Below are 12,970 nucleotides of genomic sequence, written 5' to 3' on the forward strand. Positions count from 1 at the left end.
TCTCTTTGCTCAAGAATGGCTCACAAAGTTCTTGTTCTCTTTTATGTTGAACGATTGTGGGTTGTACTGGGGAAATTATTAATGTGATGTTGTGAAGATTCTGGACTCTGTTATATTTCTCTGAAGATTATTGATTTTGATTTTTTGTTTTGGCAAGCAATTACCTTGGTTAGACTTAAACCACAAACTCTGTCTTTTGGGAAGCAAGTCAATTCTCAGTTTAGTTATTTTATCATTAGCTGGATTTATTCCCATGCATGCATATTTTAGGGGTCAAGCCAAGATTTAGGCAGAGTTAATATGCAGAGTTTAGGGGCTCTCTCCTTAGCTCACTCCTTTCCAAGGAAGGTTCTCCTTTGCCTTCCAGTAATTGTGCTTGTTTCAAACACTGTTCTCTGATTCTTCAAGCCAGAAAGGCTGTGGGTTTTCTATCAAAGTTTTAGCTATATTTTGTAATGTTGATTTCAGCCTGCTGCCTGGCTAAAAGCTATAGAAATGGGTAACTCACCCTGTGTCATTTTCTTCTCTTAAGGATTGGCTCTCCAAGAGCTGCCTTATTTGTTCACTCTCTGATCTCTTCAGGTCAATGGTATTTTCGTATTTTGTGCAAAGTTTATAGCTGTTGTCTGTAGGAGGGTCAGGCCTGGTAAGAACTTACTTGGCTATGCTGAAAGTGGAACTAACATTCAGTGCAGTGATTAACTTAATAATTAAACGTATGAATTTAGGTTGGATGTGATAGCTCATGCCTGTAATCTTAGCACTTTGGGAGGCGGAGGCAGGCAGATCGCTTGAGCTCAGGAGTTCAAGATCAGCATGGGCAACATGGTGAAACCCTGTCTCTACAAAAAAAAGTACTAAAATTAGCCAGGCGTGGTGGTGCGCACCTGTAGTCCCAGCTACTTGGGAGGCTGAGGTGGGAGGATCACTTAAGCCCAGGAGGTTGAGGCTGCAGTGAGCTGTCATTGTGCCATTGCACTCCAGTGTGGGTGACAGAGTAAGACCTCGTCTCAAAAAAAAGTATGAATTGCAATGTATAAGGTTTCCTATTAAACAACCTCATCTATTTTTTTTATGTTGAACTTCTCCCACAGATTATTTTTCAATTAAAAAATAAGATTTTATTGTTTACCAAGTTGAGGTTTCTAGGCAATTATGTTTCCTGGGGTTCTCACCATTCCCAGCCTTGACTCTGGCATGCTGAGATTGGTGTACCTGGGACAGTGCCAGACCCTGGGAACCAGAGAGCCAGCTTTGTTCTTTCATAGCAACCCTTGTCATCGGCAGAGGCATTGTTAGTTTTCCCAAAGTCCCCACATCTATAGTTGCATCTCAGCTTCACGATAGCATCAGAAGTCTAGGTGGGCAGATGGCATGTCCATTTGACAGACAAGGAGACTGAGGACAGTCGTGAGAATTAACTTCCCTAAGAAGGCTGAAACCTGGTCCCTGCTTCAGCCTATTGTCTTTCTCCTGGACCTCACTGGGCAGAATGACAGAGAGGTTTGGGTTATCTCCTATTCATGACGAGATGCCAGGGGCAATGCCTGGATCCCGTCTGTGGCAAGGAAGTCTTCCAGGCTATCCTTCAAACTCCGCCTCTCTTGCCATTTGACAGCGCGGGTGGGGCAGGCTGTTTCACCTCTTCAGGTGTTATTACCTCCCCTGCAGAAGAATGAATTAAGTTGGAGGATTTCTGTGTTTCTTTTAGTATTTTAACAGTTTTTCTATTTTCTAATATTACATGCTTAGTTTTATCTGGCTAACTAGACTGCATTCTTTTTGATGTCTGTGCCTCTTTCGTTCATTCACTCATTTAGCCATTTAACAGACATTTTTTGAGCACCTAGCATGGTAGGAACTGCCTTACTAGCCAGAATATGGGCCAGAACAGTTGCAGTCCCTGCCTTGTTAGAAGCCCCAGTGTACTGGGAGAGACAGATAACAGGTGGCTTATGAACCCATTCAGCAAGTGCTATGACAGAGTAATACAGGGGTCTACGGAAGCAGCAAGAGGGGAGCCCAACCCGGGTTTTAGGCTGACGGTGTAAGCAGTGACGAGAGAAGACATCTGGACACGGCAACACCAGGTGACCAGTAATAACAACAGTAATAATAATTCACATTTATTGACATCTCCCAATAGCATGACCAACCATCTCAGTTTGCCCTGGACTGATTTGTTTCCTGGGATGTGGGACTTCCAGTGCTAAAATCTAGAAAGTCCCATGTGTCAGACACGATTGTAGGCACATTACATATATTAACCCATTTCATCCTCACAATAACTCTACTATTATCCCCGTTTTACATAGGAGAAACCCAAGACATAACGAAGTTTGTAACTTGACTAGGACATGCAGCCAGAGCTAGGCAGAGCCACGATCTGAACCCAGAGCACACGCTTTTAAACGTGACTGCACATTGAATGGGTACTAGCTGCGTGGAGGCAGGAGAAGACAGGGGCTAAGGGCATTGGCTTTGGTGATTATGGCTCAGGAGCTGCATGAGTGAGACACCCTTTATCATTTTCCCCATCTGTAAAGCGGGGCTCCTCTCAGCACCTACCTTACAGGTTGTTGGGTTTACTTAACGAGCTATGGTGTGCATGCACTTAGTATAGGGCTTGACTCGTTGGACATGGTTGTAAATGATCATTCTTGTCATTATTACAGGGAAGGGGATGGGAGATTTTGAGGATGAGGGAACAGCCTATAGGGAGGCTCAGAAGTGAGAGAGAAACTGGGAAATGAGAAAGTTCTCTCTGTCTGGGCACAGCAGACTGGGGACACAGAGGCAAGAGCTGGGGTCAGACATGGCTTTAATTTTCCAAACCTGGTTTGGCAGGGCTGGGGCTAGGGTCAAGCAAGTGAGGCCTTGGGTGGAAAATTCAAGAGTGTGTAAGAATAGTCAGTAATTAAAATAAGTACTATTTTAATGCAATATCTTAAAAAATCAAAATTGATGCAAAAAAAAAATCCATGATGAACAGAATATCAACATTTTAAAGACAAGATCTGTCCCTGAGTTTGCATGGCTTGCATGACTTGGCTTTGCTGTCCTTACTCTAATCCCAACCCTGTCAGATCCTCGTTTATTTAAAATGTTCGTATTCTGGCCGGGCATGGTGGCTCATGCCTGTAACTCCAGCACTTTGGGAGGCTGAGGCGGGTGGATCTCTTGAGCTCAGGAGTTTGAGACCAGCCTGGCCAACATGGTGAAACCCCATCTCTACTAAAAATACAAAAATTAGCCGGGCGTGGTGGCTCACACCTGTAGTCCCAGCTACTCAGGAGAGTGAAGCAGGAGAATTGCTTGAGTCTGGGAGATGGAGAGGTTGCAGTGAGCCGAGATCACGCCACTGCACTCCAGCCTAGGCGACAGAGCTAGACCCTGCCTCAAAAAACAAACAAACAAACAAAAAGCTCATATTCTGTTCTTCGTGGGTTTTCTTTTTGCATTAATTTTTTTTAAAACATGTATTAAAATATTATTTGATCACTGAGTATTTTGGAGCCCCTGGAATTTTGCATCTGAGGCAAATGTTTCACTTATTTCCTGCTAGTTTTGACTGGTCCCTGCTGTCCTGGAGAAACTATTAATAGTGTCACCTTTTGCTCTCAGGAGTGTCCCAGATTGTGTGTCGAATTCCACGGGCACCTCCCCACACTAACACAGGCCCAGGCACCTAAGGGTGTGCAGTAAATATTGCCACCCAAAGGTGAGATGAGGGCATCCCTTTCTTCTCAGGCGTCCAGAACCCCAGGCTATGGGTCTTCTTCCAACCCAATCCTGCCCCTGATTGCAGTGCTCCCGCCCCTGGAACGTGGGGGTGTTCAGGGGAGAGGTATCCCCAGGCATGATGCTGCTATTTCAGGGCAGACGATGGCTTCCTTCTCTAGCCCAAATGAAACCTTTCCTCTCCCAAATTCCTCAGCCCTCTCATTAGCGGTTGTGTTTGTGGATAATAGCTATAATGAGGGGGCAATAAAAAAATCCAGAATGTGCCGCCCGGCCTCTCCTTAACCCTTCTACGGGGAGCGCCTGCCAGCTCCGGCTGAGGTCTTAATGACTCCAACACAAACGCAGGGGCCGGGGCCCGGAATGGGCATTTGTATTACAGCTGGATTACTTAATCCCCATTAGTTAAAAATGCTGGGCCACAGGCCAGGAGCCCAGGAAAATAAGTGGTGACAGGTGAGAGAAAAATAGCCTCCCAGAGGCCTCGGCGGCCACTTCAAAGGCCGTGGCCCTGCCAGGTAATTGAGGCCCTAATGGACGCCATGTCCGGGAAACAGCTTGGCCAGAGATGCCCCTGAGTACAGGAAAGTGGACGGGCAGAGGGGTGGGGAGAGGCAGCTCTAGCCAGGCCAGGCCCAGAATGGCCCCTGTAATTAGGCCAGGATGGAGCAAATACCTTTTTTGTCAGGCGCTGTGTGGTGTTCTCATGACTTCCATTTTGGGAGGTGAGAGGAGTGTCTTGGACCAGACGTGAACAGGGCTTGGGAAAAACTGGTCTCTGCACTGCACCAGCCGCCACCTGGACTGGGACTTCAAGGGAGGAAGCAATTGTGTGACTGTGTGTTCATGTGTGTGTGTTTGCACATGCATGTTTGTGTGTATATTTATCTGTGTGCTTGTGTGTATGAGTGTGTTTGCACATTATATGTGCTTGTGTGTATGTGTATATTTGTGTGTATGTGCATCTTTGTGGATATGTGTGTGTGTGTGTGTGTGTGTCTCCCTAATTCTTTCTTCTCACATTTGGAATCTCACGGCGAGAAGTTACGGCAGCATCCTGTATCCACTTGCGTTCTTAGTACAGTCTCCCCATCCTCTAGACTGTCCAGTTGATTTTCTAGAATTCCAGCTCAGGGCTGAAGGCTGGGGTGGTTATTTAGATGGCAGCTTCAATCAGCAGGGTGCCAGGAAGGAGCCCTTCTGCCCTGCAATGGCAATGGGCAGGTCTGGGCCCCAAATGCCTCTCTTGGCAGAATTCACTTATCTGCTACTCCAGTGCTCAGACCTCTGACAAAAGGGCCCCAAAGATCAAGTTGCCCAGGCCCAGAGAAGCAGTAAAACAAAACGCAGCCATTTCCATGTGCAAGTTCCCGGAGGACCTCCTTCACTTTTGTGCCCCATATTCACAGGCTACTTTGACCATGACTTGTTACATTATTTTTCATTAAGTCAACTCATTTCCTAACAGAAATTTTAAAAAGAAACGTTTCATTGCTACCAGAAATGGAAAAATCAGTATCACTTGGCCTAAATAGCAGATAGTGATAAAAATGAAGACAATGAAAATAGGAGATTTTAAATTCCATCTAGCTGCTCTGGTCAGTTCAAGGTTCCACGTTCGAGGCTGGGCTCTCCTTTTGTTGAAAAGAAACATTAGCAAATGTTAGGGAAGTGTTAAGAAATTCTAGCACCAGTGGCTTTCTTTCTGATGTCATCCAGAAATGAAAGTGCATAAATGTTCACTGCATGTTGATGGATGGAGTGAATGTCACGTCCAGGTGCTACCCAAATATTCGCTAAGCCCACAGGTGGCGCTAGTGAGCGGTTACATGGCTGGGCTTTGAAATCCCCCTTGCCCAGCACCACTGGGAAAGCCGCCTGGTTTCTCAAGCTTGGTTTCCTCCTCTCTAAAATGAAGGTAAAACAGGACGTGTGTAGGGAAAATTGAAGGGAATGGAAGGAAAGTTCTGTGCAAAGATGTCACACATGGCGAGCTCTCCATTGGCTCCATGTTTCTTGTGCAGAAGGAGGGCTTCGAGTGCATTCTAATAGTTGAGGCTTCTCACACTTGACCAAAAACTCAGTACCACTGAGCTGAGCTGGGTGAGAGTCATGAGACCTTCCCTTGCCTTGAGCCAGGGAGAGAGATGGATGTTGAAAGCAGATAACAGGAAGGACCATGCAAACTCTTTCTCTCACACACTCACTGATTGCTAAGGTGAGGGGAGGACCCCTTTTATAGGGGAGAGAGGTCCAGGGACTGGTGAGGGGCTCTCCAAGGTCCCTTAGAGATGGGGATGAGATGGCTTCCTGCTCAGACCTAAGGCATAACCACTTACATAAGCCAGGCACTCTTTGGAGCATTTATACAAACATGAACTCACTTAGTCCCAATGGCACTTAGGGACTGTGATAGGTAAGTACTAGGAGTTAAGTTCTCTTGGTAGCCCTGTTTTACAGGTCAGGCTGAATAACTTGCCCAAGTTCACGCAGCTCATTCATTAAGTGCTGGAGCTGGGATCTGAACCCAGCCAGGCTCTGAGCTCTTAATCACTAGGCCAGAGCTGCCTCTCTTCAGATGTACACACATGTGGCCATGTTGTGTGTGGTGTGGGTGTGAGAGTGTTGAGTGTGTGTTGGTGCCTGTGTGAGTCACATTGGGGTGTCTGCAGCTTGGGTCACCTCCAGGCAGCTGGGACCAAGAGGAGTTTATTTTACAAAACCAAACCCTGCTCATTTCAGTTTGTTAACATGAAAGCTGCCTCTAATTCCATCTACAAATACCACATTCTCTGAGCTACAATTGGCAGGGGTGGCCAGAATCACCCCATTTTGCATTCCTTTGAGTCACCAAGTAGAGCAGTGAGAGTGTGGCTATAATTCAGGATTCAGCACTCAGATTTCATGAGACAACATCAGAAATGCCACTGTAACCAGCCTGACTCCTCCATGGCACAGGGAGGAGGCCAAGGGTGCAACCCAAGCTGCACGCTGCTGCCCGGTTCCTGCCTGGGACAGGGGCCCAGCTTGGCGGCCCTCCTTCAGCCCAGACAAGCATTGGCTCTGTCGGAGCTCAGGCTCAGGGCTGGCTGCCCACGCGGGAACGGCCTTGCTGCCCGCCACAAAAACAGGGAGTTTGGTTTATAAATATGCACCCAGCTGGCCTCTCATCTTCTCACTGGGATTGGGCATTTCTGTGGCCATAGGACAGGAACCCATCTGGCTGAATGCTGCCTTTGATGGGAGCCAGAACTACCTTCGTGCTGGGGGAGGGCAGGCCAGATGCAGGCTCTGAGGCCACGTGCTTGGGGCCCCACTGCCCTGTAGGCTCCTGAAGGACCAGGGTGGAGGAAGCAGGGCTGGGAGTTTAGCAAAATGTATTGTTCTTTTCACTACCCCCAGCGCTGCCTCCGTCAATGTCCCATGGTCTCTGTCCTGGACCATCACAACCTTGCCTCCTCCATTCAATCCTGTGAGCATCCCCAGGGCTGTTGTCCTGGAGCCCACCTCTGATCTTGACCCACCTCTGATCTTGAAGTTCCAGAAGCCCATCAGTGCCCCCACCCCAAATTTTTCCTTGCTCACAAAATTAAGTAAAAGCATTTCAGATCATGGCTGTGAAGAGCTCTCCCAGTGCAACTCCAAACTATCTGGTAGGTAACTTAGACACTAAGGTGACACTCCTAGATCCCCTTGGCTGGGCAGCTGCATCCCCCGCCAGCTGTTGTGAATGTTGTCCACTAAGGCTCACAAGCTGCTGCTCTCTTCAGACATTGCCCTGTGCCGAAATGCCAGGGAAGTCAACCCCTTCTTCTGTAAGTCACTGCTGGGGAATCCCTGTCTTCGTTCTGCTTTCAGGATACCTAGCCTAAGACAGAAAAAAAAGGAAAGCAAATCCAGGCAGCAGAAATGGGCACATGAAAAGTTTGCTAATTATATTTGTTCAAATGGAACAGAATTTGTCCCTTAATTTCATATAGTAAGCATTTATTAAGCACATAGTCATTCACCGGGATATACACACCCAAATCACTCATCATATATTTACAGGCATAGTGTCATATATAGGCATATACATTTATGCACACAATCATAGGTCATGCATATTTTCACACATACAGGTTCCTACCACATATACATTTACCTGTAAAGCTTAGCTCATGATCCCATACCCTATATTCACCAGGTCTCTTACCCCATATTCTATATACGCTCACACACAAACATATTTTATATACATTTATGCACACACAGAACAACATGACGTGTATGCACATACAATCATGCATTATAGACATTTTCACACACATGATCATGCCCCAGATACTTTTACATATTCACAGTTCTACTCCATATGTATTTACATATCTATAGTCACACGTCGTATTAATTTATATGTACATTTATTCATTTTGTCCACAAAGTGTGTATTTACTCTGGTTTCTGGGTAAGGTGGTGGCTATTTCCTTAAAAAGAAACACACAGTTGATTAATTTTTTTCCCCTTGAATTTCTTCCTTGTCAAATGGGAGGAAAAAGTTGTTGTGTTTGTGTATCAGGCCCATTAGCCTAGATAAACTGTTGGCCTCCCGTAATGATTAATGATGGAATAGTGCGGTTGTTGCAAAAATAAGTCATGCGGTGAGGAGAGCACTGAAGATTATATCTAACACCAGGGGATGGCTTATTAATCTCACTTCTGGAGGAATTCCTGAGTAAATCAGTCTCCTTTATTAATGATATTTCACTCTGCTCTGTGAGACATCTTTTATCCAGCCAGAAGGGCAATTATCTATTTAGGCCAGGAAACAATATTAGTTACTGCTTCAGCTCCAGGGCAAGGAGAGGAGCCAAGAGAAGAAGGGAGAAACCCACAGAGGGCTCCCGTTCCCAGACTGATGGGTGCCAGGGTCCCTTAAACCTACAGGCAGGTTCCTTCCCCATGCTAAAGGGGCTCAAGTGGTGTGAGTGTGAGTGTATGTGTGTGTGTGCGTGCAAGAGAGAGAAAGAGAGAGAGATTAGGGCAAGGGGGGCCTGGGGACAGTTGTGCTGCTTCCTTGCTTGAAATAGTCAATGCTGGTTCATTTACTTAATGAGCATCTATGAGCTTCTACTATGTGCAAGGCCTTTGCCAGGGCACTGAGGGTCTCCTGGAATGAACAAAGCATGGTACTCATCTCTGTCCTGGAGTCCTTTCTGCTTTGCAATTCTGTTTTCATCTAATCCTTCTTCGACTGCAGTTTGGGGGCAAACAGGGGATTAGATAGCAGGCCATCACAGAAAAACAAGGTATTTTCTAGATTTAAACCATCATGTTTCTGTTTATTACACGGCAGCTATTGTATAGATCCAGCAAGAAGACTGGGGGAACTTATTTAGCCAGATCACCAGGAAAAGTAACCAAATCACTTACCCTCTCAAAGGATATTTGCTAAATTTGCCCATTTTCTTGTCTTCATCATTCATTCATTCAGCGGGCATTTAAGGGGGCACTCACTGAATGGCATCACCTATATCAGGCTCAGGGAATCAGTGATGTATAAGATCTGATTCTTGCCTGTTAGGAATTCATAGCTAATGGAAGAATTTGGGCATGAAAACAAAATAACAACCCCATAAGGTAATAAGGGACAATGAGTTGTATGTACCCAGCTCAGTGGTAGGCACAAAATGTGTGTGTGCGTGTGTGCGTGCTTGTGCGTATGTGTATGTGTGCACTTGTACATGTGTAATGGATGGGAGGAATCAAAGGATGCGTGCTCTGAGGCAAACATGCGGATTTGACAGTTGTCTTGCTTGACTTCCAATCTTGGCTTAGGTGTTTTATCAGCTCTGGGACCTTGTGAGTGTCTCCCCATCTCTCTGAGCTTCAGTTTTCTTATCCATAAAATGGGGCTAACGGTTGCAATTTATTGGAAATTTTTATGCCAACACTTTATTATCCCAGTGAGTTTTTTTGTTTGTTTGTTTAAGAAGATCAAATATGCAGAGATGGTGCACAATCAAGAAGCTTCCATAGATGCCCTGAAGCCAAGTCTCTCTCCTGAAGGCCTATCCAATATAATGACAATTTCAGTTGTTTTTTGAGCACTTAGTTACAATCCAGGCACTATTCTAGGTGCTTTCCATAGGTCGTGTCTCTGGATGAGTCAAGTCCTGGGAATCCGGGGACAAGTTAGGAATTGTTCTGGAATGAGCACCCCATGAGTGACTCAGACAGGAAAGTGCTTTTCACTTTTAGGAGAAAGCGTGGGAGAGAACCCGAGGGGTTGTCTATAGCTTCAGTACCTCAATGCAAGAGTAGACTGCTGACCAGTAGCATTGGAGTCACCTGGAAGCTTGTTAGAAATGCAGAATTTCACCCTCGCTGCATCTGTGGAATCACAATCCACATTTTAAAAAGGTCTGCATATCATGTTTGAGAAGCGCTATTCCAGTGCATTCCCCATTGCAGCCAAGGACCCCCCTTCTTTCGCGCCTCTTGCCTTTGTCCAGCCGTGGGTACTTCCTGTCTGCGACTCCCACCCCACCAGGAAAGCTCTAAGAGATTACATTCCAGCCCACGGGGACTCAGCAGCAGAGCTTAATTCAAGCCCAGGTCACACTGTTACAAGCACTAACCATTAGGCAGCACAGCCCCATTCCCACCTATCTTCCACCCAGCTCCTCTTCCAATGTCCAGGACTAAACTGCAGGAATCTGCCCCTCCCACCTTTCCTAGCCTTGGCCTTTTTTGGGCAGGAGCTCCATACAAAGGGTCCTTCCTCTGCCAGGGACTGGTGGACTGAGACTCTTTCAGGGTGCGGGCAGTGCCTGGCATGCCCTGGTGGGCAGCGGCAAAAGCTGAAGCCCAACCCCCTCCGTCAGCACTTTTGCTGTCCCCCCCAGCCCTCCCCATCCCAGTAATTAAATAATTCTCTGGAAGAGGAGCCGGTACAGTATGTCATAAAATCTCTCTGAACTACCTATATTTACCCCTGAAAGTGAATTCTTTATAAGACCCAGGATATCAAAGCGGCCGGGGATCAAAGTCGTTTTAATAAGCCAGCCGAGTGCGCCTGCCCAGCCTGGCCTCCTCCCGCTGCCCTCCTTGGAAGGCACTTAGGACGCCCCTTGGGCCGCATTGTCACTCTGATTGCTCACTGCACACGCCTTTAGGGGAAGAAAAACGCCCGCCCCTCTCATTCCCAGGGCCCTGCCCACCCTGCCATGCACAGGTTGTGTGTGCTCTGCATTGGTGTGTTTGCAGTGCCTGGAAGTAACGTCAATAACAAGGCACAGGTCACGATGTGCTGGGAGGGTCGGAGCCAGGTGTTGCACACTGGCCCACCATTGCCTTTAGTCCACACAGAGCCAAAAAAGAGTGAATTAGGTGCAGCTTTAAAAATTGGAACAAAGTCAGGAAAAATGGTTCCCTTGGGGTTGGTTCCTGGAAAGGGGTTGAGGAAGGCTTTTGGTGTGCTGGTCACCTCCTGTTCTTGATTTGGGTGTTAGTTACATGAGTGTGTTCAGTTTAAGAAAATTCATCAAGCTGGATAATTAAGATGTGTGTACTTTTGTGTATGTGTGTTATATTTCAGTAAAAATATTTTAAAAGTCTGCACATTTCACATACGATTCCGCTTGTCCAGATTTCAGGAGATCTGGTCTCCCTGGACTGAATTCCCATGTGACTGCCATCAGTGGGAGCTAAGTCATGGCTGCTGCCCAAAGTGGGAGAGGTAGGCTTGTCCCAGTCCCTGCCCAAACCACCTCCCACATCTATACCACCTCCCTGCCTTGGAGGAATTTCAGCTTGAGATCCCTGGTCTAGTTCAACCGTTTCATTGTACTAATGGGGAAACTGAGGCCCAAAGGGAGAGAGACAGTAAGTTGATACCAGACCCAGTGTTTAGCTGTTGGTTTAGACTTGTTCTCTCACATCAAGGGTTGGCAAACAACGATGGCCTGCTGCTTGTTTTGTAAATAAAGTTTTATTGGAATCAGTGATGTCCATTCATGGATGTATTGTTTATGGCTGCTTCTGTGCTATAATGGCAGAGCTGAGTGGTTAAGACTGAGACTGTATGTGGCCAACAAAGCCCAAAATACTGACCTTTTGGACCTTTATAGAAGAAATTGACTGAACTCTGCCTTACATGATAATGCTTCCTATATCATGGACCAGCAGCAAATAAAATGAAACCCAGTTCCCCATTCAATCCAGACATCTATTCAATGACTCCTGTCTTCAACGTCATGCTGAACTTAGGATGGGTCTGCCTTTCTAGATGGGAGCTAGGATATGTATGGTAGGGTGGTCAGGGACCTGGGTGCTCTGCCACTAAGGAGCAGTGTGGCTTTGGGAAGGGGTCTTAACTTCTCTGGACCTCAGTGCAGCCCACATGCCGCCCCTGTAGTGTTGTTGAGAAAATCCTGAGAGCTGATGGGACTGAAAGTGCTTTGGAGGTTCTAAGATTAAGGGGGTGGTGATGATTCCAGTGGTAATAACATTATCATCTAACAGCTCCATGAACTGGGCTTAGCGTTTCTGATGGACTATCTTATTTCATACTCACAGCAAACCTTTGAGGTGGGTTACTATTATTGTGCCCATTTTACAGACAAGGAAACTGATTCATTTTAAGACTTTAAGAGGTTCAGTCAGTCCACAAAAATGTATTAAGCGCCTTTTAGCTTCCACCTTCTGCCACTCTGTTTTTGGCTCTAGGAATAGAGCAGTGAACAAAACAGAGACGCATGAAGCCCTTCAAATAAATCAACTTGCCCAGGGTCACCCAATTAGAGAGTGTGGCACTGATATTCGAACTTAGCTTTGTCTCTGTGAGTGGACTCAACTGTCTTGTTGAAGGGCAATGATGATGTCTGAGAAGGAGTGAGGAGAAACGAAGGCCAGAGACCTGGGTCCTTGGCCCTAGGCCACCTCTCCAAGCTTTTCCCAGTTCAAACCCGATGACCTGGACCTAGAGCTCATATTTGGATGCTGCCTTCAGGAGGCCCCTGGAGAGCTCCCAGGAGCTGAGCAACTCTGTTGGGTCATCTTATTGCTTGGGGACCTGGAAATATGTCAAGTGGACCCTCTTGAGGCTGAGTCCAGCCCCAGGCCACACAGTCGGGAAGCTGCTTGAGGCCTTCTCAAGGTGAAGAACCATCCCCTACTTGCTTCCCAGTGTTCCAAGACAGCCTGCAGGGAGGCTCTGGGCCTTGGTACTTCTTGGGGACTTGAGCTG

This window comes from Trachypithecus francoisi, unplaced genomic scaffold (assembly GCF_009764315.1).
Source record: "Trachypithecus francoisi isolate TF-2019V2 unplaced genomic scaffold, Tfra_2.0 Lachesis_group10, whole genome shotgun sequence".
NCBI classification, from domain to species: Eukaryota; Metazoa; Chordata; class Mammalia; order Primates; family Cercopithecidae; genus Trachypithecus; species Trachypithecus francoisi.